A 27,089-nucleotide genomic window follows, 5' to 3' on the forward strand; every position below is an offset into this window, starting at 1 on the left:
CAATGGTGTTGCAACCTCACTTATACAACATTAATGGTTTATTTTAGATGTATATGTATTAGATTATACAAAATCAGGTATAAAGAGACTAGTTTAACTGAATCCCAGGCATTTCTGTCTTACATTAATTGCTCAAAGCATGTCAGTTACGTATACTGCTGAGCCAAAACATTATGAACACCCACCATACGAAGCAAATAATGGTGACTCTCGTAAAAACACGCAGAAGGGATCCCTGCACTGCAAGGGATCACTCTGCTGACCATCACTAAGATTATGTACCATTTGTACCACAGTAGCCTTTCTGTTGGTTTGTATCACATGGGACAGCCTTCATTCTCAGTCAATCACTCAGTCTTTATTCATACAGCGCTGTTTTAACCACACAGTTTAAAATGTAAAAGTGCTTTACATCCATCCATCGTCACGACTGCTTAATCCCCAGTGGTGTCACTGGGGGCCTGGAGCCTATTCCGTGAACAAAAGGGACAGGCAGGAACCAACCGTGGGTGGGTGCCAACACACCACAGGACACATGCTTTTGGACTGTAGGAAGAAACCCCGGTAAACACACAGAGAGCATGTGAACTCCACCCGGGATCGACCTTAGGACCTTCTTGCTGTGAGGCAGCAGTGCTAACCACCACACCGCCTTCAAAATAAAGAAATTAAAATAGGCACACATGAAATAACGATCGGTGACCGGCACCTCGTCTCCGAATCGTGGTCTTTCCCTCCTCGGATCTTAATCATTTCAATTACAAGTGCGTTTCTTTAACCATTAAGCCATCGCTACCCACTAACATTAGTATATTTCAGCTTGTGTAAAATATTTGCAATATAAACTCAAGGTCCAAAAATTTGCAACCACAAGCAATAGCTGTAATAGAAGAGAAATTCAAATTTTGATGTATACCTTTCAAAAATGGAATTCCTCTAAGAAGCGAGATGTAAACAGGAAGTGATGTCATATAATGAGAAGTTCAAATATGGCTGGGTTAGTTGGGTGTTTGCTGTTTCCATTTGGCCTAAACTGTTAACCATAATAATTTAGTTGCTTGCAGTTTTATCTGACCCTTGCTTTTCACATCTACCTCAAATCATGGATTTACTGGATGCTGGGACGTCATTAACACCAAAAATCAGGTCAGGTAAAAATTTGTTTGTTGGCCTGTTTGTTTGTGTTCGAATGTTTCTTCAGCCATACTTTCTGTCAGTATGGTATTTAGGTTTGCTGTGCTGAGGGTTGCGTTTGGCCTCTGGTTTAAAGGCCGGCTTTGTCTTGTGGAAATTTCATGTGTACCTGCTGCTGTGGTTTTAGGGTATTTTATAAATCTTCTGCATTGTTTGATGGTATCTGCCGTTTGGTTGCTGTTTACGGTTTATTTATTGCAGCACATCTTGGCTGTTTGTGCTGCTGTTTCATTACGGTTTCAGAGTCTATCAGAAGATGTCAGTGTGTCACATATGTACCAAGGACCTGGAATCTCAGTCTATCTGTTTATTATTTTATTGTTTGGGGTCAGAAATGCTCCTGCTGATGGGCATTTAACAGATGGGCATCACCCACAAAAAGCTAACTGCCCCAGGCCAAAGAAACTACTAACAACATGGCCGTGAATTTTTATGAAGGGCCGGACAAACAATCATTCTTTTGTCTTTTGGGCTACTAGCATGCTATCCTGCTGATTTTTAGCCACAATTTTATTATTTTTTCTGGCTAAAACACTGACAATCTATCCCTGCTGCTTAGGATTTTCAGGGTGCCCGAGCCTGCATGAATAATTTAAAAATGCATTCTCTTTGATGTGCAAGGCTAAGCAAGGACTTTGTTTGCGTACCCATAATTCCCTGTGTAAACTCTGCAGCCCACATGTGGCGATCTCATTGCTGTTTTCATGTTCATTTTCTTTCATCGATTTGCAAACAGTATCACTCACTGGCCTGCAATAACCCGCTACTGACATACTGTGAAGTCTTGGCAGGCCTCTTGGACGTTCTCCAGGAACGGACCAGCTCTACCAAAATAGTAGCTGTTTAGGCATGGGTGGCAACTGCAGAAACACGCCTTAGATGCTTCCATCTAGAGAATTCCACCAGAGAAAGTATTCCTAATTAGGCTGCCTCCCCCCTCAAATGCTGCTACAGCAACCTTGGTGAATTTTATAGAGTCCTTCTTTGCTGCAGTGATGTATGGGCAGAATATTAATCTGAAAACATCAGCCTGCGGGTTCCCCGGGACAGCCAGCCCATGCTCGACCTGGAAGGAGCGTGGAGTGGAGTGACATCAAAGAGAAGAGTCATCTCAGGAGGGCTGGCTACTCGCACCTCCCACACGTGACGCCCCTGCTGTGGAGCCAGGCAGGTTTTCTAACGCTCAGGCGTCTGTGAAGCATCATTGCTGATTTAACTATCCGTCTTGACAGGTTAACTTTGATGACACGGGCAGTAATGTTACGCTGGATTGTTATCTAGCTTCATGATGTGTCCCACACGTTGCTTTGATGTACAGCCCTTTACTATTGCAGACACTAACTCTGCCAGCTGCCCTCCTTTGCATGAGCCTTTGCTGCCTTCGTTTCTGTGTCTCCTGACAGACCCAAGCCCCATATCTCTCAAATGAGGTTAAAGATGAAATCTCATTCTCCTTTCCCTAGTGTGTTTATGAAGATGCATAATGCCGGTCTGGTTTGTCTGTACAGAAGATGACCAGAAAGATAACATTCAGTTCAATCTATGATTAACTCATTCCGTATTACAGTTGCTATTCTGAAAGGTATGTATGTATGCATGTATGTCTGTATCTTGTCTGTCTGTGTCCATCAATCCATCCATACTGTCCTCTCCTATCTGTTCACATCCTCTCCTGTATGTTTCCTATCTATGTGGAACAAATGAATCAATTTTCATACCTTCATATTTGTGAGTGAGACCCATCCATTGTGTTCCGTGTGGCGTTCTGCCAGTGCTGTACATTTCTGACAGCCCCTAAGTCCCCAGTGGTGGTGGCGTGAACCTTAGCCCCCTGTTCCACATCGATCCGCGTACCAATCCCGGCGTGCGCGTGACAGGTGTGTTTCGTCTTTCGGACCCGGGGTTAGACGCTGCTGGCCTGCCTGCTGATGCTCTGTGTGATCCCGCCTACCCTCATGGGGGAGCGCGTCGCTGCTGACCCTCGCTCTCCGAGTCCCAGGGTAACATGCAGAGCTACACTATCCCTCCCGAGCTTAGGGAAATCCACGGATGGATTTTTCTATGCAGATTGAGACTGAGGTTTAATGCTACAGAATTCAGGGTGGGAGGCACGCTGCAAACTGGCTTTGCACTTTACACTGGAGCACAATTTGGTGAGTTTTCTGTTTCTGCGCTCTGGAGCCTGCTAAGCCCCTAATCGTGGAGAAGTGGAGCATACGGCTGGGAGCTGAGGTAGCTGTTTTGTCACATCAGCATTCACCTCACGTCTGGGTCTGGCGTTCCGGCTCTCGGAGGACCTCGGCTCCGGGCCGAAGCTGGGGTCATTTCAGCCTCCGGCTTCCACAGTTGGATAAAAGCAGCCACATTTCAAGCGGAATCTGCCGACCCTACAAATTCTGCGTAATGCATCAAGGACGGCCCACTGACTGCATGTTACACCACACAGTGTTTACATTTTATTTTGTGCAGATTATGCAGTAGGGTTTGGACAGTCCAGCTAGCAGTAAAGGTAATAGCTCCTAAGACATTTATCTTCTGGGTTGCAGGGGGTCAGGAGCCTAAGGACACTAGACAGGGAACAACCTAGGGTGGGGTGCCAACCAACTGCAGAGCACACTCACACCTAGGGGTATATGGGTAACTCTAATTAGTCTCAGCATATTTGGGCACTCTGGGGAGAAACCAGAGTAGCTGCAGGAAACCCCCCGATATCCCAGGGAGAACATGCAGACTCTACATATGGAATCCTGGTTCCAGAGGTATGAGGCACCAGTGCTAACAACTGCACCGCTGTGACACCCCTTTCCTGGAACAAGGACCATAATAATCTCTTCTTATGCTGATTGGAAGGGCAGGGATCCCCGATGCTTAGGAGTAACTTGGGTCTCATTCAACCAAGGATCCAACCAGAATCCTCTCACCAGGCAAGAACTCCAGTCAGGAAACTGATCATTCTCCTTTGGAGCCTCCAGGGGGTGCTGTAAGAATGACGGCGTCCCATGGACTCTGACATACGTACAAGCGACCGTCTACACTCTGCCCCCCTGAATATGACATGTAGCTCAGGTTCCTCCCATCGCTCTGATGAGTTCATTTACCTCTAGTTGATTAGCTGGTGCATTTTTTTGCCCATTTGACAGCAGTGTGTTTAACTAGAGCTATGTAATTTCACTACCTGCTCGGGGGGATTAAGGAAGGCCAAAGTAGCAGCTCTCGGCTTCTTGTTCCCAACCCACCAGACCAAAGAGAACCTCTCAAGTTATTAATGAACATATTCATGAACCAGCACCTTTAAATAATACATGACATGGAGATGAGGATCGTCTATATCAAAGAGTGTATATGTGTCGCCTCTTCAGAGCTTCTCAGTGGTGTCATTATACAGCTGTGTCAGAGCCGAGTGATTCAGGCCGATGAGGGTATTGTGTAAGACACCTAATTGTGGCAATGAGATGACAGCTGGGTGTTCAGCTAGCACGCCGTACTAGGGACCTCCAGCACTTAGTCAGCTGACTGCAGCCTGAGCTTCTGGGCTCATCGAGTCCATGTTCTCCAGTTCTCCAGTTCTGCGTTCAGTGGCTGCACACCGTTTGCTTTCTGCTCTGACTGCTGTCAATTTCAGATTCTTTGCATGAACGTCTCACGCGTCCTCTGGTTAATCCTCAGTAAACGTGATTCCATAGTGGCTTGCTGGGATTTTAAGTCTTTCTTTGTGAAGGCGAAGCATCTGCTAGCAGCTGAGGACCAACTTGTATGGTCCTAAACAGTCAAGTATACTGTTGGTTCACAATATAATATATGTGCTTGTCATACTGTTCCAGAAATGTAAAAATCCATCCATTTTCTTGCATCGCACTGAATATACACCAACCTTTTGCTGCTGTTACAGGGTCCTGAAATGTGCTGCATTCAGCATATTCTCAAACGGTGCACGTAATCTCACGCTGGCGTGGATCGGTTCCTCTCCGTCCTGGGTTCTTATATTTGCTTTGGGTCGGCAGGTTTGATATGACACACATTTCTGACGTCAGGTTTGAGACAAAAAAAAAATGCTTACAGATGTGTTCTCTTGGTTGGAACAAGGTCAACTTTGAGTTTTGTGTATTTCCGAAGAACTTTACGGGAATGTGTTTGGAGCTGAGTGTCACTCGACGTTTGATTAAGTCAATAAGAATGTACTACAAGGGTACAGCCTATAGCATGAGTATCTGTTTCATATGTCAGGAGACCCAATTCAAGCCTGGAGTCCGAAGATTCAGGACCTTCCTTTGGTTTTATGTCCGTCATTGCAGAACCTACAGTACAGTGTACTGTATATCATAAGGGTGTGACCCCCTAATTATTGCTTAGATTATGGGTTCCCAACCCCCAATCCGTGGTCAGAATTCCACCCGGCCGCAGAAGCCTCTGTTTTGTGGAGGGGTTTGATAATTTCCTAAAATAAACGACTTTTTTTTTTTTTGACTACTCGCGTTGTACGTTCTGAAAAAAATGTGCGTGATTAAAGGTGGAACCACTGATCGATCTGCTGGCCATGCTCCGCCATTGTCTGCTTTACTGGTGTGGGAATCTCCCACATGGTTTCCTGTAACTGTAGATATCGACCCCGGGAAACTATATAGATGACATTCCTCTAGAATGTTCTGTCTTCTATCTGGTACATCAGCTTCCCTAATGGCATGTTCACTGCTCTTTGTCGTTATTGGTCATTGCTGTTTGTCGTTATTGGTCAATGCTGTTTGTTGTTATTGGGCTTTGCTGTTCGTCGCTATTGGTCATTGCTGTCTGTCGCTATTGGTCATTGCTGTCTGTCGCTATTGGTCATTGCTGTCTGTCGCTATTGGTCATTGCTGTCTGTCGCTATTGGTCATTGCTGTCTGTCGCTATTGGTCATTGCTGTCTGTCGCTATTGGTCTTTGCTGTCTGTCGCTATTGGGCTTTGCTGTCTGTCGCTATTGGGCTTTGCTGTCTGTCGCTATTGGTCATTGCTGTCTGTCGCTATTGGTCATTGCTGTCTGTCGCTATTGGTCATTGCTGTCTGTCGCTATTGGTCATTGCTGTCTGTCGCTATTGGTCATTGCTGTCTGTCGCTATTGGTCATTGCTGTTCGTCGCTATTGGGCATTGCTGTCTGTCGCTATTGGGCATTGCTGTTCGTCGCTATTGGTCATTCTTTATGATGATTCCAGTGATCCTGGATTTCTTTAATATGCCCAAAATAAATTCCCCATGACCTTGACCAGAATAAGCAACTGGACGGTTGGTGGATGTTTCGTAAATATTGAGCCTTGGTTGAACAGGGGGAGGCAAGGTTTGAGTCCTGATGAAATGGGAGGGTGAGAGATTTGAGACTTGGCTGATTAGGTGGAAATGAGGTCTGATTCCTAGCCCACCTGACTAAGACCAGGTTTGAATCACAGTTAATGTGTTAGAGGTGAGGACTGAGTATGGACCGATGTATAGGCTCTCTAAAAGGGTAGGTAATGAAAAATTAACCAGAACACAAATTTAATCTTGTTTAAATGCCACCCTGTCGGGTGCCCTCTGTACCATGTCGTGCAGATCCTTTTCAGACTCAAGGGTCCTTGAATCGCAGTAGGAAGGAGCATGAAGATAAATGGGCAAAAATGGGCACACAGCTGGAGACAAAGTGAAATAGGGAAATAATGTGATTGTTTATTAAAGAGGCAGACCTTAATGAGCCATCACAATAGCATGTCACACATGACTGTTATACCAAATGGAGTGCGAAACCCTTTCAAACTTCAGCGTGGATCGATACCTTCTCATTAACACCTTCAACTTAGTCAGCATGTTGTCTGATCTAGGGTTTGCAAGTTCATTTTCAGCTGCTGTCTGAGTGGCTGAGTGGCTGGTCTTGCAAGCTAGGAGGATGCTTATACCTTCAACTACTTGGTTCGTGAATCTGACGGGTCTATTATATTTGTACAACTGGTCTTGTCGAGGTGAGACTCTATGCTAGCCATTTCTGTGATTTCTCATGGCAATGAGACTCGTGGTCTATGATTCAAGATTCGAGACTAAGATTCCTTAATTTGTCACATACATAGTTATAGAAGTACATGTGGTGAAATGTACACCTTGTCACTCCAAAGGCTGTGCATAAACATATAAAATATAGAAGGTGTAGAAGGTATACAGTGTGCATATGTGTAATAGTATTCCTTCCTGTACAGTGTACATATATATTATGTACCTTAATCCATGTATATTAAGTTCTTAAATTGGTTCAGTACACAATACTGTACACTGCACTTTAGTCTGAGGCCAGTGAGTGTCAGCAGATGGTTCCGTATTACGAGTTCAGGCTGTATTATGAAATAGTGTTACGTCTGTAGTAGCATGTCTTGGCTAAAAAGTCTCATGGCCTGAGGACAGAATCTCCTTCTGCGTCTCTCTCTTTTGGCCGTAATACTTCTGAGACATTTGCCCGATTTCAGCAGGCAAAACAGACTGAAGTTTCTAGGGCTGTCCCAGTTTTATTTGCCGTTTAAAAAGTCCCAGTGCATTAACTGCATTAACTGCATGGTTCCCCGGGTGGAGTTAAAGACGTTTGCACTATTCTGACTCTCCGCCTCCATGCTCCTCTCTGGAAATGCGTCCAGGGATGCAGAACCCCAATACCGTACCTCTGTCTTTGCATTTCTGTTCAGCATCCTGCAATGAACCACCATTCCTCTATTTTCTGTCGATTTGGCAAACATTTCTTGCTTTGCAAATGCACAGTCTGCACCCTGAGCGGTAGCTGTAAGCTGCCAGAGTCAGGCGATGGCTTATCTGCCCTTATTCTTCCTGCTCTACATAATTGTGGTGGCTGTTCTCTGCATTATGAGTCATATTCAATGTACTTATTATTGTTTTTTTTTTGCTGCAATGAGCCTCATTTTCTTGTGATTCTTGCCAAATAGGACACAGACAGTCAAGTAAATATATTCCACAGCAGCCTTTAGCCGCCAGTAACTCCTTTGAGCGTCAGTATTCATTTGTTCGTACCCATCTCAGTCCCTGATCATGCGATGGGTTTCAAATTCCGCATGTAAAAATGTCACGTCAGTAAATCCTTTGCATTTCCATACAATTTCAACATATTTGATGCTACGTAGAACAATGTTTGAATGAGATTATGGAATAATTTTAAAGTATAAGCACTTGTTTTATTCATAAACATTTATGAGTATGATAATAATAATAATTAATACCTTTATTTATATAGCACCTTTCATACATCTGAATGAAGCTCAAAGTTCTTTTCAAAGAGTTCAAATAACAGATAATAATTAAAACAAAACTGAATCAAGATAAATATAAAAAAATAATAAAACATAAATAATACTTAAACAAGAACAGAATTAAACATTAAGAAATATTATTAAGAGAAGGTGGTATGTATGTGTATATATGTGTGAGTGATTCATTTCTGCCGGAGCGTTTCCTCTCCGGTTATAAGCAGCTAAGTGGCACCTGTTCACAATAACCGCTCTTCCCTTGGCACCTGTAGCACATCGTCCATTTTCTGTGTCACGGGGTGAATATACCTCCCTCTCGTTATATACCAGGTGCGTGTTCAATATAGGGTCCTTCTATCCAGCATCTCTGACTTTTACAACCAACGGTCTCCAAAGGCAGCAGAGCAAACCGGCACTCGCAGTCAGACACGCTCTGCTTTTATCCAAAGCTGCTTCTATGTATTTTTTAGTCCATTTGCAGTTGCTGCCATTCAAGTCCCTTGAGAGGCGCGACCCTCTTCAGCCGCTGATCGTCTAGCTGCTATCCGGTCGCCAGGCCCGTCTGTGAATCCTTTGTGCCGTCTTTGTGCATGCCTCTTCAGAAGGAGCGTATGATCTCGAAGAGGATCAAAGCTTTTTTTTTTTTTTTTTAAAAAAAGCTATTTACTACTGGCAGAAGAAGGATGGCTTTCTGTGGAACCCATTTTCAGAGCCATAAACAGCTTCCCCCCCCCCCCCCCCAGGTAAAGACTTTTCCAGGCTGGAGGATTGAAAGGGAAACGAAACATTAGCTAATCAACATGTGTTTGAAAAGTGTGAGAGCAGTTTGCATTTCGCTGGAGTTCAGCAGAAGCAAAGTGAGATGTTATAAAAGGGGTCATTTATGGCTGGCTGTTCCGCCGTTTTCGTGAATTTCACACCAGCCGCACAGCCTTTGTGCGCAGCTCTACGCTGGCTTATTTTTTGGTTGTTTTTTTTTTTTGTCTGCCCCCAGGGTTCGAGTCTCCCCCAGGGCTGTGTGTGTGGAGTTTGCATGTTCTCCCCATATCGTCGTGGGGTTTCCTGCAGGTACTCCGGCTTCCCCCCACAGTCCAAAAACATGCTGAGGCTAATTGGAGTAACCAAACAGCACATTGGTGTGCCTGTGTGAGTGGATGGCGAGTGAGTGAGTGGATGGCGAGTGAGTGACTGGCGTGTGAGTGAGCCCTGCGAAGGGTTGGCGTCCTACCCAGTACTGACAGGCTCCAGATCCCCAAAAACCCAGAATAGGACAAGCAGTTTCGGAATCATGGATGGAGGGTGGATGGATGCTGGCGTGGTGCGCTGATGAGCAGCCTGGTCTTCAATACAACACGGTTAGATGTAGCCAAGGGCAGGACGGCACCTCCAGGCTGGTGGAAGCTGACAGGACGTCTCCTGTGAAGCTGATGAAGACCCTAAGCAAGGTGGTTCCTCATCACTGATTCAAAAATCCTGGACAAACGAATCCAGCAACCCCATTTTATGAGGCTTAGAAATCAATAAAACAGCACATTTAGCATAATAACTATCATTACAATAATACATCTGTCTTTAATGTGAACTTAATAAAATATTATTAAGTCATGTTTTCAATCTAAATACCACCTAAATGCCTTCAGACCAGAGGCGGGAAGAGCAGGTTCGGAAACACAAAATCCAAACGAAGATCTCGTCGTTTCTGAATCTGAACTTCTCTGTCTCAGACGGGCGGCGCGGGCCAGCAGCCCCTCCCCTGCCTGCTGACCCTCCCCGGCAGGAAGCTGTAAAGCCGCTGGGCCTGGGAGAGGCCCGAGACGCTGAACATCAGATTACAGTGCCAGAGCATCTGGCAGACCTGCAACACGGCATTACACTCACGCGGCCGCAGTACCAGGTGTCCTCTTTCGGGATTCCGTCTCGAGTTGCGTTTTGTGGGATGGCCTCACAGTGCCGGACAGCGGAGTACAGCACAGATTAGTCTCAAACGTGTGTCTGAGCTTTGCAGTGCGTACTACAACCAGGATTTATCAGTGACACCCTGCTAGCATTTAGAGGCTAACTGCAAAGTTATGCCGTTGCTTTGATTTAAAATATGAATAAAGAAAATGCTTATTAATGTAAACTTTCATTTTTCATATGGACTCTTTAAGACGGGGGGCTTGAAATAACATTGGTGTGAGGTGTCATTTAAATTCAAAACGATGTGTGCAGCAGCTCTAAAATTAGCTTACAGCACCCGAGTGGCTCTGCTGATGGGAACGGAGGCTGTTTCCTCAGTCTTCCAGAAGACAGAAGCCTCCCTAACAATGCTTTCCGGGACATTTTTGGCCCGTCTGAAGCATTGTGGGTAATTGCCTGTTTGTGCGCACGGTTAGTTTGCTTGCCCAGTTCAGGCACCAGAGCTTGATGTTTATCTTGAGAGAGAAATTATGAAAAGCTTCCTGTGATGCGATTCCTTTGTGTGGAAAGGACCAGCTGGAACCGGCACTTTGTGTGCAGCCCGACAAAACAACTGTTTTTTTTTTTTTGTTCCTGATGAGCCTGAATCAGTTTGAGTCTTCGGCTGGGGTGTCGTAAGGCATTATTAATGTATTATTCAGCTGGGGCTAAAACGCAGAGCTAAAACACCTATAATACACAAATCAGGCTTGTTCGTAAGGCATAATTAATGTATTATTCAGCTGGGGTGTCGTAAGGCATAATTAATGTATTATTCGACTGGGGTGACATAAGGCGTTATTAATGTATTACACTCAGAGGCTGAGAATCCTCATAAAGATAGAAACAGGCGACGTGTCCGTAAGAATGTGGGAGGGGCCGGGAGGGGCTGGGGGGTGGTTAGGGTAAACACAGACCCTTTTCTACATGGACGATGAACTCGTAGCCCCAAGCTTTCATCCCCGCTGACATAACTCTGCTCCATCCCGGCTGACCTTGCTTTTCTGAAACACAGCTACACCATGACGCAAGTTTTGATTAATTCACATCCCTGGCTGCCAGTATTCGTCTATTTTTGGTGAGTCACCTGTTTGCGGCGCATTATTTCCCTCCTGTCCATGAGCTGCATGACTCTGCAGGATGCGCCTGGGTACAACCGATCCCCAGCTCGACAGTAGGCCTCGGTAAACTCTTACCTGTATTTTAGCTAAATGCTACTGAACCCAATCTCAGGCTAGCCTAAGCTAGCAGCTAGCCTGATTTTGCTTATTGCTTTTGCCAAGGATGCTAACCTTAGGGCGATTCTAGGGTTTTTATTTAAGGAGGGTAGCATTGGTCATAATTCATACAGAGGGACCAACCTTAGCCAATGATATGTTTTGAATCGGTGAGCGAAGGAGAGGAGTCACTCCAGGAGCCAATCAGCTTTCAGCTGGGTCCTGTGTGCCCCGCCCCTGCATTCGTCAGCATTGTCAGGGTGATGCTGATAGGTAGCACACTTGATTACCCATGACTTTCTCAGAAAGCAGCAGCACCGTGGAATGGCTCATGAAGTAAAACCATTTAAGGTTTTTTATCTCGAAACCACTATTTAATTAAACCTCTATATCTAAAACTGCTAATATCAGACATCCCAGCCCTCCCAGAAATCTCCATAAAAATGTTCCCAAACGTTTTCTCCTTCCCGGAGACCCATCAAATTATATCTTCACTGTGTTTTGTATATCTACCACAGAGCTAAAACACCTATAATACACAAACCAGGCTTGTTCATAAGGTGAATAACTACACCTTGGTTTTTAAGAGCAATGGGACACATTAGAGACCGCCGGCGAGTTCGGCATCCTTTCTGCGGGAGGGCCTTTCTCACGGAGGCACGCGGGAGACAGTGAACTGTGGTGGGAAGGAGAGAAAACAGGAAGCTGGGCCGAAACCGCTCAGCCAGCCGGCGGGCGGCTCGGCGCGCGAGGAGCCACGGAGCCTGGCAGCTGCTCTGGTACCTGCCTTCTGGACATCCATGGTGTGAAAAGCACAGACTGTCAGATCTTATTCAGAGCAACTCAGTACTGTCTGTGCCATTTAAGAGACAGAATAACAGCATGTGTTGCAGTTAAATGTGATATGTGACAGTCCCAGAGTGCGGCAGCAAAGCTTAGGGACCCTTCGAAACCAGAGCCTGATTGCAGGGGCACTGAGGATGGACCCGAGTCCTCTGAGGTTCTTCTGAGGCAAACCAGTCAGATATTTGTTGTTCCGTACAACGAAGAGCGATATTGTATGAACAGAAGCTTTTGTGGGCTTGTTTTTAACTTTTCTTTTTTTTAAATACTTTTTCTTCTTATTTTTTTGCTGTCCTCAAAACATTTACATTTATTTAGCAGAAGCTTCTGTCCAAAACAGCATAAATATGAGGATCAGAGAGCAGAGCCGATCATGGCCCCCGGGGAACAAGGGAAGAGCAAATGAATGTACTGAGTTTTGGACATTTCCTCTTCAACTTAACAGGTTAAGGGCCCAATGGCAAGACAGAATACAAAATGATAACAGCAGTTACAAGGATTAAGAGCTTCCCTGTATTAGTACTATACGTATGTATGAATACTAGTTATTATGAGTTATTAGTATTAAAACGAAAGTTCACCCTGGTTATCTGGACTATGCAATTATGCATGAAGCTGGTAAGATGAAGGTCTGGTTGTTCACTTACAGTCATAGTTTTCCTTCTTTTAAAAAGTGTGACACTCTGGGTCTCATTTCCACTCTGATTTCCTGGGCCCTCACAGCCTTTGCTCGGTCTACGTCAGGATTAGCAGAACTGACCCGTTTTGAATATGGCATCCATATTGGCAGGTGACGGCTCTCCATCCTCTTCGGCCAGCCCTTCATCCCTCCATTCTTGCTGTCACGCCTCTCAGCTCCCCACTCGAGTCGTCATTAAAGGATCAGCTCGGGAGGGGCCTCATCCTCAGTAAATCGTGCTTCTCGCCTCCCTAGCCTGCCTTGTCGAAGATGCACTTCATTAGACCTGTGAAACGCTCCTGTAATCTGCCTGAACGGGAGCGGCTGCGTTTCGACCGCGTCTCTCTCTCATGCTTTATTCTGCCGTCGTATGAGATCCTTCTGTCGCTGGGGCAGATTTGCATATTTCCCACATTTTGTCACAAATGTCTGTCACATCTGCCATAAACGTCACATGCTGTGTCTGTCATGGCTGATGGGGCCGTAATTCCTGTCAGTCTGTCAATAGAGCACATGTAATATCAGCTATCAATACATCATGGAACCTGCAATTAATAAGGCATGAGGCTCATGTCAATAATAAACAGATGGTGTATTTATTTCATGCTTGCTTTTTTATTCCTTCACCTTCTAACCCCCCCAGTCCCTTTTAAACCCCTACGGCTGTCAGGTGCTGCCAATTAGCCCCAGATATTTACAGCTGCCACCTGTAGGGGGCAATATAGAGGGCGAAAACTGCTAGTGCGGCCGAATCCGACAGTCAAATGGCGATTTACAGCAGAAATCACCAGTGTTTGCGTGATACATGCGCGATTGGCCAACAATTCCATTCAAACTTGACACTTAACGTTAAAAAGACGTCAGTTATTTCCGTTGGCTGGTAATACACATATGCAAACTATTTTTGTTATTTATGTCTATAAAAATAGGTTGTTTCCTTGCATATTTTTCACTCCTCATACTGTATGACACTGAGATGGATTACAGCTGTATAACGACGGCTTGCTGTGTTCTCTGTATAGCTCACTGCGAGTCTCGTGCCTCCATATTCATGCTGTTGACAGGTCAGGAGCCTCCAGACACAGGTGACTGATAACTGCGGCCCAGTAATCACCTCCCACGCAGCTGTGTCTCCTCGCCCCCCCCCGGCGTCACTCAGGAAATTAGCTATAGATCTGAGTTACGGACAAAAAGGCAGTAAATGAGCTTCACTTCATTCATTCTTACTGTAACTGTACTTGTGCTTTGAAAGCAACATGTATTTTTTCAGCGTAGTAATCAGTCGATGGGGCGTGGTGGTTAGTGCTGCAATCTGCCATCCCCAGGGCTCTGGGTTCGATTTCTGCCTCTGTGCTATGGAATGTGTATGCAGGTGCGGGGGGGGGGGGGGGGTCAGCCCACCTCCAGAGTGGAGGGAATGACCAAAGAAAAACGAAACGGGTCATTCAGTCTGATGAATAAAACAGGCAATTCATGTTTAATTTACAGATATGGAGGATGCACAACTGTGAGGCATTAGAGTGTGTTTCTAAGTAGCCTTCGCATCTGTCACATGATTTTAGTTCTGACATTGATCGGACATTGATTGGAGATGCCTTCAGTAATTTCCTGATGGTAGAAATTCCTCTAAATTGAACTTTCTGAATATTTATCTCAATATTTGCACGTCATTTGGGTGAAACATGACCTGAACTTTCATAATTTTTATGGAGTGTTTATTTTTCCATGACAAGCCAGCTGTCGCCTGTTCAGGTCCCCCTCCTTCCTCTCTATGTTCACCCCCCTCCTCACGCCTGGCAGACTAGGAGCATCCCCACAGGAGACGTCTACATTACAGCAGGACAAGCTGGCGTCTCTTTGAACTGAGTGGACCTTTGTGCTCTGCCTTACGGCGGAGGGTCTATGTCAGACAGCCGCAGCCCCCACAACTCCAGTCTGTAATCTGTTTCTGCGGTTTCTTTTCTAAATATGCATAAAAATGATTAACAACTAATAAATCTCTTACTCGTAACGTTCTCTCCTATCCATTAAGCCGTTAAATATAGATTAGTAACCCTAGATGTCCAAAATATTCCGCAGTGTCCAGGTGAGGAGCCAGTTAATGTAACACGTGACGTTTCATTTATAAAGGGGGCAGTTGCTGGTAGGTCCTGTAATGTCGCCCCTTTTGAAATGTTGCAGTTCAGTCAGCTGCTTGAAAGAGTCCTTTTCATGTTCTTTCCCAGTAACATCTAAAGCCAGTGCAGGAAGGTTGAAATGCCCCAGTGCCAAACCACCAAGCACTAAAACCCATAATTTTTGCACTGTATTCCTTACAAAGGGCTTCTTAGCCAGAATAATGCTGTGTGCACATCTCCTGGTCTCGATAATGTGGTGTGCACATCTCCTGGTCTCGATAATGTGGTGTGCACATCCCCTGGTCTGGATAATGCTGTGTGCACATCCCCTGGTCTGGATAATGCTGTGTGCACATCCCCTGGTCTGGATAATGCGGTATGCACATCTCCTGGTCTCGATAATGCGGTGTGCACATCTCCTGGTCTCGATAATGCGGTGTGCACATCTCCTGGTCTCGATGATGCGGTGTGCACATCCCCAGGTCTGGATGATGCGGTGTGCACATCCCCAGGTCTGGATGATGCGGTGTGCACATCCCCTGGTCTGGATAGTGTGGTGTGCACATCCCCTGGTCTGGATAGTGCGGTGTGCACATCTCTTTTCCTCCAGGGCATCCCAAACAAGCCGGTTTGAGACATTATCTCACCACAAGCGTGAGAATCAACTGCAAGGAGAAATATGAGCCCTTTTATTAGCTTTTTTATCTTCAATGAATAAACTGGAATCTCAAGTGTTTTTTCCGATCAGGTGGTTTAGATAAAAGTTGCCGCTGATGATTTCAATATGGATTCTGAAACTTAGTAGCATAAGAGCTGGTAAAATGATTCAGCATGTTGAAATATCGAGTAAAACAGATTTATTTTACAGGGTTATCTGTCACCCCATAACCCTGACCAAGGTACCTAGTTAGGGGATGGATGGATGGGTGGATGGATGGGTGGATTATCATATGAGATTTTATTTAGATATTTATCAATGAGCTGTCCCCAGAAATACCAAAGTACAATTCTAAACAAAACAGTTTAAACTGGGGGGCCGGCCTCAGGCCAGATGTTCCGTTAGTGGGACCAGATGCATTTGACCTTATTGTTCGCCAAATATTAAGCACACTAGATAGATAAAAGATAATTTTCAAAACAATAAGTTGTTTTTGTAATGTTTTGCAGTTACATTTTACAGCATGCAGTAGTTTTAAAATATGTACCGTAACTCACCCTCATTTCCTGAATAGACTCGAGGTCTCGCTTCCACAAGCGTGGTGATTTTTTTCATTTTTCACCACCTGAAAGGACTCGACCACCTGACACGTACGTCAAGAAAATGTGCTTACGATTGTGCCTCCCTGCGCACAAAATCCTAGCTCCCATACAGTATATAAATGTAATTATTAATAATAGTAATACAAATAATACATTTATTTCAGACCCAAGTAGCATACGTTTTTAGGGGGGCCACGGGGGGGAGGCATGCCTGTTGTCAAGGGGCACTGCCTGATGCCCCCCACCCAAAAGGCCTCTGATCCGAATAGCCTGAAACTTTCCAATAAAACTGCTGCATTGACAGCTGAGTGGAGATGCAAACACATGTCGGGGGGGGGGGGGGGGGGTGCAGTAGTAGGCTAAGAGCTGTTTCTCTATGCTCTCAGCATCTATCAGCAGGTGGACAGAAGCATCCCATAATTCCAGCTCGTCTGAGTTTCCTCCTGTACTCTCGGCATCACACAGTCAGCCTTTTCTGCAACACTCAACTGTTCTCCTTTAAAATGGTTGACTTATGGCTGATTGGATGTTAAACTCAGTTACTATTGGAGAAAGCCCTAAAATGGCCATTCTATAAAATGGAGATGACTGCTCGTGCTGGCAGAGGTGGACATTTCAGGTTCAGAAAGTAAAAATCCAGAACAAGATTTTGTTTGAACTCAGCAGTTGAGTCCTGTGTGACTGTGACTCTTTGGCTGTGTCTGAATTCAGGGGGCTGCATCATTCGAAGGACGCGATCTTTGTAGCCTTTGTAGGCTGCATCTTGCACAGGTTCACGCTATGAAGCTTGGGATATTTTGGCCTGCAAAGGATCCAATGGATGGAGGATGCATTTCTAGACCATATTTGATGGAGCCATTCGAAATGGGACAGCCTTCCCGCACTGCGGCCTTCCCACACTGCGGCCTTTCCACACTGCAGTCTTAGGAGGGTACAGCCCCTAAATTTGAACACAGACTTTATATTCACCTGGTTTGTTGAAACATCTTGGTCTGGATTTTTGCTTTCTGGCCCTGAAATGTCCGTCTCTGCTCACTGGTCCTACAATCAGTTTCCTCATTAATGCCGCAGAGCAAAGGGATTCTTAGGTTCCGCTCAGTGTCAATGGAAGATTCCACAGCAAACATCCGTCTTCCTTCTGGGGTGTGGGAGAAGCACTCGAAGGCTTGACACAGCAGGAGAATTAAACACCCCCCCCCCCCCCAGAGTGCACTCTGCAGTAGCTACAGTATCATTCTCCACGGCCGACAGTGCACAGTGCAGCGGTCACTGAGCATTTCAGCTCACAGCCAGGAGACAGGCTGTCCCGCTGATGTCACAGCGAAGGCCTCGATCCGTGTCAGGTGCCTCAGTAAACGCTCGTATGGCTGTGGCAGTAGATTTCCCAGCACTATGAATCTTGAGGTCATTATTCTTCCTTGCAGTGTCCCTCGAGAGGTTCTCCTAGCTGTGCCTTTGTTCACTGTAACATTCCAGTGATTTAGGAGTCAGTTTTCCTTCTGAAATATAAATATTTCATGAACTCTGCCTGGTCCCCTTTGGGTGAGATCATGTGACTCTATTTCTGAAACACAAACTTCTGTTAAATTGAATAATATGTCCTCTCCTGGAAAATCGCCCAGCTGTTTGATACACACAATAGTATCTTCAACAGCACAAGGCGTCTCAAATCGTAAAAATGCTCATTCACAGTGTGATCTAACAGGGCACGCCTCAGCATTCACACTGTTTATCACGGTTACCAGGTATCTGGGCAATGGATCCATTATTCATTGTTATTAAACTTGTTGTTCATAGGTTTATATTCACAGTTATACCACAGAATAGCACTAGCAAATAAAGGTTAGATTGTCGTAATAAATGAGATGAAAAAAGCATGTTTGCTTAATATCTGACTTTTTTTATGGACTGTGCAGCATGATTCCTCTTTTGAGTATTTTGAGTATTGAGATTCAGTTTATTCATATAGAGATCCAAGCCTCATTCATAACTACCGGGTTGTGGCAGTGGAGTACATGTGTCTAATAGACTTCGTGTGATGACACAACCTCAGCCAAGGAGTGACTGGAGTCAACTGCAGGCGACTTCATAAGCACGTGAGAGTTCATTGTCGGGTTTCTTCAGAGTATTATTAATCTTATGAGTTAGCATAAATACACCACATTAATCATGCATGGAACTTAAGGATTTTTGCTACTAGCTAACTGAGCTAGTTCAGTAAAAACAATGTAGCCCTACTTGCATTTGTTCAGTTTTTTGGACTCAACTGAGCTTCATTTTCAGCCCTGAGGTTAATGAATTGTTCCTATGTGAATCTGTCTTTAATTTAATATTCTGATTTCTTGAAATTGCACATAAAATCCTCCTATATGAATAATATATTTCACTGGTCGTCATTCTGTGGTCTTGTCACTCTGCTGAGCTGTTTTGAGTACAGGTTTACCAGTGAGGGTTTTTTGTGCATGACAGTGTTTCCCAATTCCCAGCCCACATTTTTGCTCCCTCCCAGCTCTACAAAAATATGGACCTTGGAGAGAGCAAAAGTGAGGACTGTCTGGGAGGAAGCAAAAATGTAGACCATCTAGGGTAGGGAGCTTAGAGGAGCAGAAGTGAGGACTGTCGAGGATGGAGCAAAAATGTAGACCATCTAGGGTAGGGAGCTTAGAGTAGCAGAAGTGAGGACTGTCAGGGATGGAGCAAAAATGTAGACCATCTAGGGTAGGGAGCTTAGAGTAGCAGAAGTGAGGACTGTCAGGGATGGAGCAAAAATGTAGACCATCTAGGGTAGGGAGCTTAGAGTAGCAGAAGTGAGGACTGTCAGGGATGGAGCAAAAATGTAGACCATCTAGGGTAGGGAGCTTAGAGTAGCAGAAGTGAGGACTGTCAGGGATGGAGCAAAAATGTAGACCATCTAGGGTAGGGAGCTTAGAGTAGCAGAAGTGAGGACTGTCAGGGATGGAGCAAAAATGTAGACCATCTAGGGTAGGGAGCTTAGAGGAGCAGAAGTGAGGACTGTCGGGGATGGAGCAAAAATGTAGACCATCTAGGGTAGGGAGCTTAGAGGAGCAGAAGTGAGGACTGTCGAGGATGGAGCAAAAATGTAGACCATCTAGGGTAGGGAGCTTAGAGGAGCAGAAGTGAGGACTGTCTGGGAGGGAGCAAAAGTGTAGACCATCTAGGGTAGGGAGCTTAGAGGAGCAGAAGTGAGGACTCTGGGAGGGAGCAAAAACGTGGACTCTCTGGGCTATGGAGCTGGGAGGGAGCAAAAATGTGGACTGTTCGAGAGGGAGCAAAAACAAAGACCGTCTGGGGGTGTCATTAATGCACTATGCCTTCTCCTCAGTTCCACACACAAGCGGACTAATGAGCGTTGAATATTGATCTGTTTTTGACAGCCGGTTCACTGAGGGCGCGAGTTCTCTTCCATGTTTACAGGGAGCGGCTAATGCTTTGCTGTAACAGACCCAGAGAAGCTACCTTGGATCTTTAGCACTGAGCTAAATTCATATTCTCATGCAGTATATCAGCCTCGGGGCCAGAAGCCTTTTGCCACAAGGGCTGTGCGTTGCACATGGGGAGGTGCAGAGCATAACTCAGTCTCCGCTCACCTCCAAGTAAATATTTTAGCAGTCAAGCATTTTGCCTGTTTCATTTACTATTCAATATTAAACTACATTTTATATTAACAGGGAATTAATCAATCTCAGTTCCGCTTGCTATTTATGTATTTTTGGTCTCCACACTTGGCATGGAGGCGCGGTGCTTAGCAGTGTTGCCCCGTATCCCTGGGACCAGCGTTCACATCTCTGGCACGGCTCTGCATATCTCCCTGGGTCACGTGGGGTTTCCTCCAGCCTCTTTGGTTCCCAACAATCTAAAAACATGCCGAGGCTGACTGGAGTTACTAAATGGCCCATAGGTATGGGGTACGGCTGTACCCCTGCCACATTCCCTGTGAAGCTTACGGCTGTTTCCTCCTGCAACATTCCTCCTGATGAGCAGCTGAAAGATGGACAGATGGGTGAATGAACGGATGGACACCTGGTCAAGCCTTCGACCTCCTATGCTTTCATCTCTTGTTTGACTGACTGATATTTATGGCCGCACACTTAATGTGTGTTTTTCCAAAGTGTGCTTTCTCCGACTGTCATGATAGCAGAATTATCTTGCCTGTTATCAAACAGTGACCCATCTGTCAGAGGGCTGCCACTTCATATCGGATAAGTGCTGAAGCAGAAACCTGGTTGAATCTAGGATCCTGCTTTGTCAGCGTTTTTACAAGCAGAAAGAGCCACCTGAGTCCCAGCTTGTCATTTTATGGAAAATACATTTTATTACCTGAGCTCTAATGCTTTATTAAAGCCATTGCTCTTGGTTCCTGCTCTGGGCTTAATAATTTAAGGCTTTATATGTATTTTATGATTTAGCAGGTCTTTGTGTTCCCCAAGGCAGTAAATATAGTGACCTTCTCCTGGCACTGTGGTTCAACGTATTATACCACATGATACTGTGGTTCAACGTATTATACCACATGATACTGTGGATCAACGTATTATACCACATGATACTGTGGATCAACGTATTATACCACATGATACTGTGGATCAACGTATTATACCACATGATACTGTGGATCAACGTATTATACCACATGATACTGTGGATCAACGTGTTATACCACATGATACTGTGGATCAACGTGTTATACCACATGATACCGTGGATCAACGTGTTATACCACATGACACCGTGGTTCGGCGTGTTATACCACATGATACCGTGGATCAACGTATTATACCACATGATACCGTGGATCAACGTATTATACCACATGATACCGTGGATCAACGTATTATACCACATGATACCGTGGATCAACGTGTTATACCACATGACACCGTGGATCAACGTGTTATACCACATGACACCGTGGTTCGGCGTGTTATACCACATGATACCGTGGTTCGGCGTGTTATACCACATGATACCGTGGATCAACGTATTATACCACATGACACCGTGGTTCGGCATGTTATACCACATGACACCGTGGTTCGGCGTGTTATACCACATGACACCGTGGTTCGGCGTGTTATACCACATGATACCGTGGTTCGGCGTGTTATACCACATGATACCGTGGTTCGGCGTGTTATACCACATGACACCGTGGTTCGGCGTGTTATACCACATGACACCGTGGTTCGGCGTGTTATACCACATGACACCGTGGTTCGGCGTGTTATACCACATGACACCGTGGTTCGGCGTGTTATACCACATGATACCGTGGTTCTGCGTATTATACTTCGTGACAAAGGCACGGCAGTTGACCGCTAGCATTTACCGTCACTATCTCCAGCCCCTGTAGACTCTTACATTAGCTGGTGTATCTATTTACTGAGGGAACGTCAGTCCACAAACTGGAATAACATAAGCAGTTTTAAGATACTTGGTTGGAAGATGGATGGATGATGCATAATGTTTATGTAAATTTTGTCCACAGTCAGGTACAAGGGCATCAAATAATATGTAACAAGCAAAGAACTGTCACAGGGCTGCCAACTGTCTTGCATCTGACGTGACACTCACGCTTACAGACTCTCATGCAGGAAATCTTACAGTAAATCTATATTATTCCTGACTGGTTTGTATCCTTGACTGAAAGATTGCTGTTTCACATCAACATTCAGAGTTGGAAAGTTCAGGTCCTCAACTAGTTGACAAAAAATCTTGGTCTAGACTGTTGCTTTCTACACCATAAATTTCCAATTCTAGTAACAGTAATGACACATACATGATTATAGGAGGCTGACCAATCAAAGTGAAATCCAGGACCTTTTGATTGATATGATAGTTTACTAATCCTCTCCTAACTCAGTGTCCTCACTGACATGGATTAGGTCCATAACCTGCCCCAGAGCTATTCAACTCCCAGTCCTTCGAAGGTCTGAGACCTGCTGATTTTCCAACCTTCCTTTACCTGTGAGTCAGGTGTGAAGCCTCCAGCCAATCAGAATCAGTCATTATTAAACTAACTTCCCCAGAGAACTGAAAACAAGGCCTGGATTTGGAATGGAGGGCCAGATTCGAAGGGCCTTGCCTTGCCCCCCCCCCCCCCCCAGTGTCCATCAACGTCCATTGCATTCATTCAGGGTCATACAACACAGGAAATGTTGTATTTCTAACATAAACCATAAACACATGGACTAGATATTGACATTTCTAGCTTTCCTTAAAGTAGAGTTTATAATTCACTTCTGCTATAAATTGACCTGTTTTCATGCAGATTTTATTGGCCCTGCGTCGGATGATCTTGGTTATAAAAGATTAACTATGTTTACACTCCGTGTCTAAAAGTAGAAATGCAGGCTGAGAGAGTCACCAGATATGAGCAGACATTTCTCATGAAGAAAGAGCAAGACAATGAAACTGTGAAATCTGAAATCAGATGATGATTTATGGCAGTTTCTGAAGGTTCACGTGACAGTGAAGTGAATCCCCGCTAATGGTTCTTACTTTTACGAACGTTTACTGAACGTTCCGGTTACGGTATGGAAACGTTCAAGGTGTTCAGTTTTCCTGATGCTCCCAGAACATCATCCCACCACTACTGGAATCAAATAAAGGGTTCGGAGGGGCAGTGGAGAGCACTGTGACTTTCCACCTTTACACCCACATGGGCTCAACACTCCATGGCATGTTTTTCAACATTAGTTATGTTAAAAGGGTGTTTTTCAAAATGGTTGGTTGTAAAAGCATAGAATCTGGGATTTTTTCTGAAGATCGGTGGCATGTTCCGGATTAGCGTCTCCATCCTCCCTAACGCTTAGTCACTGCTCCGCTGATGCCGGCTGAACACCTCTGACCTGCTGTAACGTGTCTTGGACGTGCTGAAGCTGGGCTCTGCTCCTGGGAAGCGTCTGCGGCCACCAGCTGAGAAGTTAAGGTTTAGGTTTATATTCTTTACTTGTTCTTTACTAGGCGGCTTCTTAATGAGGTAATTGCTGGATGGATGGGGGGGGGGCACACACTATCGTCATTGTCGCGTCTTTGAAATTTTGCACTTGATGCCTTTTGAAGCCAGTGACACTTACTGGGGCGGGGCCACAGGGGCATGGGCCCAGGTGACAGCTGATTGGCCCTGCGCCTGTCACTCATCAATTCATAACTAATCATTGGTTGGCGCCTTTCACGCAACCCCACACCCTATTGTGTTGAGTTATGATGATGGGAAAGAAAAGCATCATGCTTGCGCACTAACAGCGATACCTTTTCGGTGTTATGCACCTAGTTCCCCCTTATACTCCTGGATAATGGCAGGGTTTTACTGCGTATCTGAATATCATTTCCTTTTCAGTTTAATTCTCTGCAGTATATATATCAATCTCAGTCTTCAAAACAAATGAAGGCTTCACTTTGAATCTTAGGCAATCGGATTTTCAGAATATGTGATTAGGTTCTGATTGGACCGAACGGGAGGCCAGACTGAGGCGTGTGGGAGACTCACGGGATTGATGGGTCTCCTGGCTGCCGGATTATTGGACCTGAAGGAAAGGAGACTCGCTATTGGCTCTTCTGGCGTTATACATTACCGGCACATTCCAAGCCTAATAGCCTGGCAAAACGTGATTTACTCAACTGTGCAAACAATAACTTCTCGAGAAGGGGGTCATTGTCTGGCTTGGGGCTTCGACACAACTCATCACACGTCTGGCTGCCCGACTCCGTAGCCCAGCTGAGCCGGATGGAAGAGAGCGAAAGAAGGTTCCGGAAAAGCAGGCCTTGTTCCATTGCCGTCGTGCTGCCGCATATGGAGTGTAGAACGAATTGTGGAACGGTGCATTTCTCTAGGAAAACTTGAAGAAAGTATTTAAAAATCTAATTTGCCAATATAAGGGAAAATACTGTAAAACTCTCATTGAGTCATTTTTAAAAAGATGATTCAATAAGAATCCTGTGGAGCTAAAACTTTATAAAGGGACAAAGTGAATACTTGTGTTATTATAACAATTAACTGTACTCCTACTGAATGTCATTAAGGGGAAGTTGGAAATAAAATTGTCAGATTACTACGTATCTTGACAATTACACATAACTCTTTTTATTTTCGGTTATAAATGATTACGAAGAAAGGCAATGACACACATTTTAATGTTAAAATGATGGTAAAATAATGACCATCTGATGACATTTAATTAATGACTGGTGCTATTTCTATGGTTAAAAAGAAAATTGCGCATATTGTTAAGTTTTGTGTAGTTGTCTAACTTTGCATATTCAGAGCTGGGGACTCGAACCCGAGCCCTGCTCTCTATGTGACATGTGTGGATGTTGTGTGTGTGTGTGTGTGTGTGTGTGTGTGTGTGTGTGTGTGTGTGTGTGTGTGTGTGTGTGTGTGTGTGTGTGTGTGAGAGAGAGAGAGAGAGAGTATACCTATCCTTATGGGGACACAATGTCCCCATAACGTGATAAATATCCATTTTTTTTCCCTTAGGGGGACTGGTTTCCTGGTTACCCACACAGCCCAAAGAGTGATGCTCAGGGGATTGACTGCTTCATCTATATCCACCTGAAATTTTTTTCATAACACTTAAAGCTATAATGCACTATAGATACCTTCATAATGCATTATAACGGTCAGCATGACAATTAATCAAGCATTACAGCATCTCCTATTGACTGTTATAAGACATTATAGTGTTGATTATAATACTTCATAAGCTCCAATGAAGCTCTCATCTATAATGCACTATAGATACCTTCATAATGCATTATAATGGTCAGCATGACAATTAATCAAGCATTACAGCATCTCCTATTGACTGTCATAAGACATTATAATGTTGATTATAATACTTCATAAGCTCCAATGAAGCTTTCATCTATAATGCACTATAGATACCTTCATAATGCATTATAATGGTCAGTATAAGCATTAAGGATGCCTTGTACTGCATTATAAAAGTACCTCGTATCTATAGTGCATTACAGATGACAGCTTCATAAAGCACCCATAATGCATACTGTAATAAACATGGCTATAATGTGCTATGCCTTTTCATAAATATTTATAACCATGTTTATAATGCTTTATGAATGCATGATAATGTGTTATGAATGTGTTCAAAATTTCTTATAGACACCCCTGGATCATGGTAGCACATTCAGTGTCACCATTTATTTTTTTATGTCAGACTGCATTTATTTCATTTATATTCAATTTCAGTTCATTTTCAACCATGACATTTCGATTACTGCTTTGCTTAGAGATGCTTTGATAATGTCTTGCACATTGACATGCTTTATGTTTACTGAGACTCTTACACGCCTTTTTGCCCGGTGTTGGTTCCTACTTTCTGTACGTCACACTCGCACACTAAGATTTCGCAAACAACGGAGCCTTTGTGTGAATCGAGAATGAATCCAGTTAGTCCTCCTGTCAGAACAGACAGATAAAGCCTTCAAAAGATATTCTGCTAGTGGGGTTAAGGGAAAATCTTTGCAGTAGGGCATTTATTAATATTTCACAGTCTTCCATTACTCTCCGTGTCACAGGGAAATGATCTCAAGGGGATCTGGAGAAATGAAATGCTCTGCAAGGCCAGACCAGACTCCGGATTTCATCACCCCTGCCTACGTCTGAGATCCGCTCCAGTCCCTGAAGTGAGGAAGGTCTCCATGATTTTGCATTTCAGTCAGACTGTTGTTTTTTTTTGCTTAATAATTGCTGGCACTCTCGTCATGACGAAGATGCCAGCCTGAAGAACCGACACACAATAATAGATGGTAACCAATTACCCTGGCGTGGGTGTTTAATTGCTGGCTGCGTTCTTATGTCCCCAAGGTCGTATAATTTCTCATCATCGCTGGGATATCCTGCCCAATTTGCAGTGACGTGAAGATGCATGTCACTGCATGCACACAGTCCTCCCAAAAGTAATAGGACGGGAATTACGCTACAGCAAATAAACAGAGCTGAATTGCTTTTGGTTTTAAATCTCAGGTCACACCATAGGATCCTTCTTCGTTCCTGCGGCAGTCCATGCTGTGCTCCCCTCAGGCCCTGGAAAAGAGGGCCAGCCTTACCTTAGTGCTGCATGCCTATGTTTCTCCAGGATGGATGGACCACTGATCACTGCAGTGTTCTTGCATTCGCACGTTCCTCAGTGCCGCATATCTAAATTTACAGGATTCAGGCAGTGAATCACTGCTATACTCCCGGCTTGCTAAACGCGCTCACTGGCTGCTGATTACAATACCTTCCCTATGCTTCGCCACTTGTTATCACTTTAGATGTCTGAGATTGTATGGTAACATACGGCTGAAGAGCGTCACTGCTACTGACCTCTTTCAGTAACATACTGAGAACCTTTTAGCAGTCAACAGCCTGATTCTCCAGGCACTTGCAGCCGTCTTCTCCCTAAAAGTATCTCCTAATATGGAGTCACGTTTTCTCATATCAGAAAAATAAACTGAACGTCTGACCCCTTTTTGTGGATTTGGGGGAGATGGGAGGGACTGTGCTCTGATTATCTGCTTCTGCTGCTGATCCAAGCCGGCTGCTTGAGGAGTGTTTGCTCGCTTTATGGGAC

At 44.7% G+C, this 27,089-nt stretch overlaps 1 long non-coding RNA gene across 1 annotated transcript; it reads left to right on the forward strand.

Moving 5' to 3' along the window:
- The first annotated feature begins 997 nt into the window (after positions 1-997).
- On the forward strand, positions 998-26,888 carry LOC125720602 (uncharacterized). The gene is made up of 3 exons (XR_007385519.1): positions 998-1,146; positions 26,053-26,160; positions 26,501-26,888. It is a non-coding gene; the product is annotated as an uncharacterized LOC125720602 (long non-coding RNA).
- The last annotated feature ends 201 nt before the right edge of the window (positions 26,889-27,089 follow it).

Source organism: Brienomyrus brachyistius, chromosome 25 (assembly GCF_023856365.1).
Source record: "Brienomyrus brachyistius isolate T26 chromosome 25, BBRACH_0.4, whole genome shotgun sequence".
Taxonomy (NCBI): Eukaryota; Metazoa; Chordata; class Actinopteri; order Osteoglossiformes; family Mormyridae; genus Brienomyrus; species Brienomyrus brachyistius.